The sequence below is a fragment of the Coregonus lavaretus genome (assembly GCF_964263955.1).
Source record: "Coregonus lavaretus genome assembly, chromosome: 20".
Lineage (NCBI taxonomy): Eukaryota > Metazoa > Chordata > Actinopteri > Salmoniformes > Salmonidae > Coregonus > Coregonus lavaretus.
In genome coordinates, this window is record NC_140007.1 from 4,698,380 (window position 1) to 4,708,429 (window position 10,050).

Sequence of the window (10,050 nt, forward strand, 5' to 3'; positions counted from 1 at the left end):
CAGTCAATCTGCGCTCAGTGTATTCTCCATGGCACTCAGGGGCTGCGGTACAGTGAAGTAATCATTGCAACAATTATCATCTGGGTTATTATTTTTTTTCTAGGCACACTGGTGCTCCTAAATAAAAATTCCAGGTCGCACAGTAAAATATTTAGGGTGCATATGCGAGTGAAATGGTTGGACTGTAGAGCCCTGAAATCAAGAATTTCCTTCGTAATGCTAAGCTTTAACTTAGGAACCTATAGTCATGGAGAAAGCCTACAATGTATAACCTGAAAATAATGTAACTGATTTACTACCAAGAGTAAGAAAAAAGTAAGAACAAAATATGGTTTCTGTGTTTTTTGTTGTTGCTGAAAATGTGTGTGCGCTTTTAGAATGGAGTCATTGTTTAAAATATGAAAGTAAGTCATTGGTATCAGGAGCTATCTATCCATGGAGATTGATTGGGGGTTGAACATTGAAAGTATCTCTAATTAATAGCCTACAATGCGCAATCATGCAGGCTGTAAACTTGATTTACATTTTGGTTAAAGCTGGAATCCGCATTAGGTGAAACGGCGCCACTGGTGCATTTATTGTTTTTGTTTTGTTTATGAAAGGAGGAGCGAAGCATCCTGCACCTTGATTTAAAAAATATATATAATCATAGTACATACTCTTCTGGTCTATCGCGGGTACAATGATGTGCATTGATGTCTGTGGAAACAGTGTTCATTGTTTGCAGTAATGTATTTGTTTTAATATCGCAAAAGGACGTTGGAGTTTCACTGCTACGGATTCCAGCTTTAAACATCATACAATCCTTTATGAGGAGTGCTTACTGCTTTTCAATGTTTTGTCATTTTCTGCCTTGTGTGTGTGTGTGTGTGTGTGTGTGAACACTTGGACAGGACAGAGTGCTAATGAAAGTAATGACATGGATGTGGATGCTGTCACTCGCTGTACATGAGCATGAATTCACATCTCTTGTGTTCAAGAAGTTGTGTAACTTGCAATGTGCGTGGATCAGTTCCAGACTTGCTGGTTGTGTGGTGCTCGGTTGTGTGTGTCACCACAGCCCCTTCTCAGATGTTGGTTTTGTCTGTACTCTGTAGTGTAGCTGCTCCTTTACCTGGTCAGTGTAGTGTATAGTCCCTGTATGACTGGAGACGTGACCTTTGACCTTTATACAGGGGACACCCTGGGTGCAACTCAATTTAGGGAGAACCTCAATTGCATACTCCTCGCGTTCTCTCCTTCTCAAAACCCATTGGAGGAGAAGGTCAGAGGGGCGGGACCTATGGCTTTCTCATCAAATGGGTTTTGAGAAGGAGACGAGGAGAGAGGGCGCTAGTGAGATTCTTCCAGTCTAAAGTGACTTCCTTCCTCCTTGATCTGCACAAATGTGAAAACAAAGGGTTAAAGCCATATGGTGGATGCCTTCCATGGTGTTTCTTTCATCAGTCTCTCACACCAGTATAGATTAAGGAAAGGAAACTACTTTACGCTATAGACATGCATCACTGTTGTCCTTCTTTTGGTCAAGAAGCATGGAATGGTTGTGATGCCTATAGTTTAGTTTAGGACTTACATGCACGTGTCAAATTCTTTGCTGTAATAGAGGGCCATGTTTATGGTTTTAAAATAAATTATATCTACTACAGAATAATAAAATGAAATAAAAAAATATTAATAAAAGGAATTATCGTATAGACTTGCAAGTACACCACTGTAGCATATGTCAGTGGGAATACCCTGTAAGGTTTTTAAAACTCTATCTTGGTTTATTTTATTTTTTCCTTTAGAAGAAATCAAGCCTTAATAAACTATTTAGCATCAAACACTTTGTCTTCATCTCATTACTGTTGACCATTCTGGAGACACACTTTTTATTTCAAACATGACAGTGAATACGTTTTTTTCCAGAAAGGTCCTGTCTCCAAGAGCTGTGTTTATATTGAACTGAAATCAACTTGGTGATGATTTTGAACTGGCCATTATAATGACCTATGTGGCGTCCTAGAATCGCATTTTCAATTCAGGCAAGAATTTCAACTATTGAGTCATGTTGTTTTTCTTGTTGGACAACTATGCCATGTCTAGGTGTCTACTTTCTTACATGCTGATGTAGAACCATATGAAGACAATTTGACTAGACTAGAGTGAGAAAATGTAGGCAGAGCAGGGTTGGGGTTAGTTCCATTTCAATTCCAGTCAATTCAGAAAGTAAACCAAATTCCAATTCCAAATGTTCCTCATTGAAAAGCATTGAATATAATTGGAATTGGAATTATAGTGTACTTTCTGAATTTACTGGAAATTAAATGGAATTGACCCCAACCCTGATGCAGAACACTTGATGGTAAATCAAATTGTATTTGTCACATGCCCCGAATACAACTGGTGTTGACCTTACAGTGAAATGCTTACTTACAAGCCTTTAACCAATAATGCAGTTTTAAGAAAAATAAGTGTTAAGTAAAAAAATAGATAAGTGATAAATAACAAATAATTAAAGAGCAGCAATAAATTAACAGTAGCGAGGCTATATACAGGGGGTACTGGTACAGTGTCAATGTGCGGGGGCACAGGTTAGTCGAGGTAACATGTACATGTAGGTCGAGTTAAAGTGACTATGCATAGATAATAAACAGAGAGTAGCAGCAGCGTAAAAGAGGGGGAACAATGCAACTAATCCGGGTAGCCATTTGATTAGCTGTTCAGGAGTCTTATGGCTTGGGGGTAGAAGCTGTTAAGAAGCCTTTTGGACCTAGACTTGTAGCTCCGATACCGCTTGCCGTGCGGTAGCAGAGAGAACAGTCTATGACTAGGGTGGCTGGAGTCTTTGACAATTTTTAGGGCATTCCTCTGACACCACCTGGTATAGAGGTCCTGGATGGCAGGAAGTAACTCCCTTGTCCGGGACAGTAGGCCTACATTTCCACAGACACTAATGCACTACTTTGAATAGATCCGTAGACCTACAAGATAAGTCAACAAACAGTTCGGGTCACGCCCAAGTAACATTTATTGAATGATTAAAGTATATTCACGTGATGCATTAGTCGCTGGTTCAAGCGGCCAGTCAATTGTAGCCTAACATCAGCATGACAGGTCTATACCTACGTGAATTAATTTAAACAAGGCTTCTCCTGCTTTACAGATCCGGCATGGGGTGGAACGAGTTGAGAAGACCGCCCAGAACAGAGTGCGATGTTGAGTCGTCGTCGCCCTCTATGCTCCCTGGGCAGCGACGGGACTAAGTAGGCTAGGTCTAAGTAAGTCTCCTAGTGGTCCAGCATGATCATAGGGTAGGCTACAATATATGTTTATATAGGCCTAACTGAAATACCAAAACGGAATAACTTTTTATTAGCCCTTTGAGCATGTTAGGCCCAGGTTAGACCTACTGTAAACGTTCTATTGCTAAACGCATCCACGCAACCTGGCGGGAGCTCTCCATGGTGCTGATACACTATCGTTAGACTAGCCTACTGAGGAAATCTCAATTTGTTACAGACATTCCTACTACGTGATCTCGACAGGCCTAATGTCTTGTGTTGCTCGAATCGTTATCACATATGCCCTTTATACTGGTATGCCTATTTTACATAATTATTTAACTGAAACCTTCCCCCTTTCCTAAGTTGTAACAAAATCACACAGACAATGAAATAATGACCTATTGCACACTCATTTATTGGTTATATCGAACAAAACATTCCAAGTGTAGGCTACATATGGGCCTAACATCGAAAATAATTTGAACAACGTGACCTTGTAAAACATTTTCGGACATTTTAATCAGAATATATTTAACTATTGATACAACCAACCACTTACCTGAGCAGTCTTGATAACACTCTCAATCATTCAGGACCCCCAAATTCTCCATATCGTCGGATTTGTCCTCTATCAAACATGCTTATATGATATTGGTGATTCAGAGGCCTGCTGCAATTATATAATAGGTCTACATTGTATGCATGTCTATTCGTTGTTGTTTTGTTGCTGCTAGGCAATTGTTTTATTGAAACACTTAAGGTAGGAGTCATTTTTGAATATGACGTATTTGAGTTGGCCTAGGCTACATAGCATTTGTACAACCAAGCCCATAGCTCCCTCCAGTGATTCATTATCAATATGGTTCCAATAAGTGGCATTGACTCAGGAAACGCTCATGACAAGACGTTATGGCGTTAGCCTGACCATAAAGCCCCCGGGGAGTCTAGAACAATATCTGTCGTTTTATTTCACTTCATTGTCAGTTGGGCTATTTCATTATGTGTTAAATATATTTTGAAGCTGTTGCATATTGTAATATTTTGGGATTGTGACAAGAATGTCAAAATAAAAAAGTTAACAAACGCCAACGCCTCATGAAGGCCTAGCCTATGGATAGTTAAGCTATACAGTTGTAAGAGAGTAAGAAATAGTAGGGTAACGTGGGGTACCAGCCCCCCGGGGTCACTGCCCCCCCCCCCACCCCACCCCACCCCACCCCAACCCCTGTAAATCTCACAGAAACCACTTTATGTCACATATTTATTTATTTTGAAACACTTTCCCTTGCTGCCTCTACTCTTGCTCAACTTAAAATGTTATCTGTCTCATCAAAACGATTCTGAGGTAAGTTGATCTAATATTTTGTCATTTAGAAAAGTTATATATAATCTAATTAAGTTGGCTCTATAAACGTTTTATATATATATATATATATATATATATATATATATACCATAAGGGCAGTCTAAAGATAAATAATACACTTGTTTAGAGAAAAAAACGCCCCTTTTCTAAAAACCTTTCATTAAATAACAACAACAAAAAATGACATAGCCACTTATAGTTTGTTTGCCTAAGCATGACCATCATCCACATACCACATTTTTTACCAAACTTTTTTTTTGTGTCAGCAATTGGACATGGTTGTTAGGGCGGGTCTTAGGTACCCCACAATTAATCAGTTGTGGTCACTGTTACCAGACAGCTCATTTGTGGGCCTTTTTACCAGATGCAACAGAAAAGCACATTGGTGGCTTATACTGTACATTACAGGCAATTTATAGATCTAGACCCACACACATGCGAACTCTGCTAGGCTACCTATTTAAATGTAGAATATTTAACATATTTAGAGGGACTCATTGTGTTATAATAACTCATGGCTCACGGTTTGTTGCGCAGGCTGCTCTAGAAGCGGGATGGCGCCTTTGCCACATTGCCTTTTGATTAGCCTAGTTGTTTCAGTCCAAAAAATCGGTCGATTTCGATTATGCCATCAGTTATGTCGTTTGAATTTAGCTGGTGTATTGGCTGGGAGCAAAGGGCCTGTCTTTGTGCTGTTATGGAAAGGCTACCTGGAAGCGAGATGCAGCTATAGCCTCCTTGGTATTATATTTATCTCATTTAACTGATCGAATTCTTAATTCAGTCCAGAACTATTTACTGTAATCATCTAGGGCAAATTAGACCTATTTGATAAGATATTTAGCTTAGCAGTCCTGAATGTGTCCAAAATAAGTGTAATTTCCTCGGGTGTAAATGCAATTTTGGATATTGCCGTTATGTTTATTGTACTCGTTTTTCATGCAACTCCCTGGGATATTCACAATACAAATGTTTGTTGACATTTTACGTACAGTATAGACCGGGTTGCAGTTACAACAATGCTTCATCACTGCGGGGCCTTGTAGTGTTAGCCAAGAAACAGACCTGCATCTCCAGACATTATTATAAGCTCATTTAAATGTACCAACACATTATTTAACTGGAGGTCAGATGTAATAGGTCTGGTGTTGTATTCAGTCAGGTAATAAACTAAACGCAGATGGGGTTTGGATGTAGATGTAAAATCTATGAATTTGCTAAGAGCCTAAATCCACCAAAACCAGCCACTTTACGCATTGCGCATGCACTCACAAGAGTGAACATGCACACAAAGACCCTGTCATCTCAACGCAAAGATGATGTCAATGCTTACATTATGAATATGAAAAGGTTAAGTGTCTTCAACGCGTAATGGAGGTTGATTTGAATGCCTATATCAGTGAACCCGATGCTGTGTAGATTCCTCTCTTGGCATTCACCGCGTGCCTTAATTGTATGGACATTAAATCAAGGTCCGCCGTGAACACGCAGAGTGATAACCCTTCATGATGACGCGCGCCCCCGCACAGATACGAAAACTGGGCACCCGCCATGGATACGAGAACTGCAATGTCGAAACCCTAACCCTACACCCAACTCCGTGGCACTGAAAGATGCAATGAGGACATGCAAAACTTGGACTGAGATCATAGCACGTCAAACACTATATGCACGCACGCACGCGCGCACACACACACACACACACACACACACACACACACACACACACACACACACACACACACACACACACACACACACACACACACACACACACACACACACACACACACACACACACAAAAACAAAAACAATCGTAAACCAACTAACTGCCCCGACCACTCTGATTGAAATCCTACAAGATCATCAGTGGTATCCATATTCTGCGTCGGAACGCAACATCACATTCCACTATACCATTTCTATGCACACACTGACAAAGGCAACACCGACTCCATACGCCACTGCAGACTGGATAATGCTATTCGTCTGTCATAAAGCTTAATAGCTCAGTGACATTTCTGCTCTAGTTTTTCTAGCAGCTGTTCGCCTTTACGCATCTGTTGATGGCTGTCCATGTTCAAAACGACATCTCTTTGTACATAAAAAAAAACGACAAAAACATAACTCATGTTCTCAAAGCAGCCCATGGCTTGTCCTCATAGAGAAAAACAATTGGATGGTGTATCACAAAGACGCTATTTGGTTCAAATGATATACATCCCATTGTGCGGTGTAGGAAATAGGAATGCTCTCCGAAGCATAGCTGAGATGCAGTTCCTCCACTTGTCCGTTACAAACGCCCTCCGCTGAAACGCTGGATGGCTCTTCCCTCTCATTCTTTTGACAGGCTATATATATATTATAGGATGATTACATACAAATATGTATCTTTAAGCATTTTGGCCGCATGCGTTACAAATCTTTTCCCTATTTGGCCATCTAGGATGACAAGAAAGCAATTTTCTTCACGTCTCTAAAAACACACGATGTCTTTTCTTCTCCATTGAAAAAATAAAAAAGAGGTTAGAACCCAGCGCCTGCCATCGGTGTCCTCTCTCCCCGGCAACTCGCGCACTCCGTTGGTGCCTGTAAAGGACTGGAACCCATTCTCTCTCTGTTACTTTTTAATCTGGCCCGTTCCTCGGCACTGCACCGAACCACTGCATGCATACATGCGCCACCAGTCTCGCGGATTAGAGCGCGCCTCTCTCTTCCCATCCCAGGCAATCGTGAGCCTCTGGTGATTGGGCTCAGCGCAATAGGATTACGTCTGCACACAATGACGTCATGGCCCGGGCCCAAGTTCTCTCCCCCCATTAACCAAATCCTCATCAGCAACAATGTCTTTGAAACCACGCGGCTGACATTCTGCAGGGCAGCGTTAGCACACGTAGCCTGCCTACATAATGATTACCTTCGTGACGCATAGGCCTAGCCTACTGTAGTCTTCCCAATATATTTATGTCTGCTGCATTAGATAACAATCACAACTTTGTCCTATCAACCCTCTATATGACACATTTACCATGATCATTGTATTCCAACATGTAACACACATCTCTGTGCCTTTAAACTAAAATGGCTCATTTTGAGGGTAAACAGGGAATATAAACCTGACACTAGGAGGGAGGTGATTAAGGTAGCCTACTGCTACAGTAAGTGCAGGCCTATGCCATAGGTCGGTTGTTGTAGCCTATAGCCTTAGATATGGAGTTACCCTAAGAGCGCTAGTCTATTAATATGATATTAAAAGAGGAGGAATGCCATGATTGAATATTAGCTACACCTGGTGTTTTTATGGCGCAAAACTATGCGGGTGTTTGGACCGTGTATGAATATAAAGGCTCATTTTAGGCTTCGAATTCACGAATGTAGTTATTAGGCCTAACGAATTTTACTGCCCTTGATATAAACCTGTGTGTTGTTTTTGTTTATACAATAGTACCACACACAGCACTCCAGTCTCCTTTTCACCTCATTTATCACTTGATTTACTTAACAAAAGGCACACCTCAAACCTCACTTTCCGCAAGCAAGGGGAGGCCGATGACATCACGTCAGACCAACTCCTTGAAAGGCCTCCTCCTTGAAGTTTGCAGTTGTCTAAAAAGAACACTATTTAAAAACGTATATTTTGACACTTAAGTGTGTGTACATTACTGTAGCCGTATTTATATTAGGGATATTGTTTTTCAACAGAAAAAGTTCAAAAATAGCCTGAATGCTTCTTTAAGGGTCTCGTTTGTAGGTCTATATATTAGCAACGAGTAGCTTATAAGCCTATCTAAAGATATAAGCCAAAGATGTTAACATTTCGGCCCAATTTGAAAATCACATGCCTGAATACAATTCTAAATAATTTGTCCCCATGCGCACATTTACCTATTTTTGATAATAGTCTATCTGATAAAAAATGCTGCAGTTCTTATGAATATTATACACTAGTGTTTGAGTGTAGGCTACAGCTATGTTCTTATTTCATAATAACACAATTTAGTGTGAGCTAATGATATTTCGTTTGAACAAAGCCGAAGATGATACATTTTCATTTATAGCCTACTGCACCGAATGAAATTCCCCGGATATATCGACCCCCCCCCCCCCCCTACACACACACACATTCCTCTCTCTCTCACACACACACACACCTACCACCCACTGTCGATTGAACAAAGAGATGGAGAGCGGAAAACGTCAGAGTTGGTTAAGATGAAACCGAGGCGCTTTACCCTCAATTATCGAGGCAATATATTTGCAAATGTCTTTTCAAATGTATGTTGTTAATTATCTTTTTCAGGCTACTGTTTCAACCACGACCCCTTTCGGATTCTACATAGCCTAGCCTAAACGACATTTCAGGTCCAGAATTTCCTCTCCAATGTTATTCAAATGCTGCATTTGTACCAATGCTTGGACAAAGACGGTATCCAAAATAAAATCAATACAATTAGTATCGGCTGGAGACCTATAGGAAAACAATAATGTCCTTTAAAAAAAACAAGACTCATACTCCTGAGACGGGAATTTCAATCAGTCCGCACAGATACTTCTCCTTTTCTTGTACATAACGGTGCTGCGAAGCTTCCCTCCAACAATCCTGCACGGCTCTTTTGGCGGTCTTCATTGCATTCAGAGGCGATGTATCACCGTATCCTCTCTAGAAAGAAAAACCGCACACTGTTTTTGACAGTGTCAAAAAACACTTGTTGTCTTCGGGAGACGGCGAGGGAAAAGAGAGAGAGACGGCTAAATGTGGCCGGGTAGGTTTCTATCTCCTCATCTCTTCCTCGCTGCTTGGTTGCGCGGCCTCCACATCCAAAGGCTGAATGAAGGGGGAGTTGTCCCGGTGCATTACAATGACATTCAGTCCTCATTCATTCAGCCTCTGCCTAACGGTCTTTGGATAGCAAATGCACCCCATCGGGGGGTCGCAGCCCCCTCATTACACCCCCAATCCCAACACGCAGCCCCCACAATAGCCCACAACAAAAGAGAGAGGGGAGTCGGCCCCAGTTGTGCGCGCTGCGGCCCCTGAACTTTGGGGGTACGCTGGGAAAGTGTTCGCCTGTGTTTTAGATATTATGACATGTGTGTGTTTAAGTATTTTTGAGGAGCCTATTTATTCCTTAAACATAAGATTTAGGGTGAAAAGGGAAAATCGGTTGTATAGTCTATATCCTTTGCATATCCTCTCTCGCTCTCTCGTTCGTTTGAGCCTTTATTTGGTTGTAGGCATTAGGAAGATGCGCAGAGTAGGCTACCGCTTGCAGAATGAGTGGGTGGGTCGTAGGTAGTCTGCTTTGTGGTTGAGCTGTTTGCTGGTATCGAAGGTGTAATGTCTGTATACTGTCAGATCTACTTTATCCACTGTGGATGTAGACTCTCATGTTGCGCCTAAAGGTGTGCGCGTACTG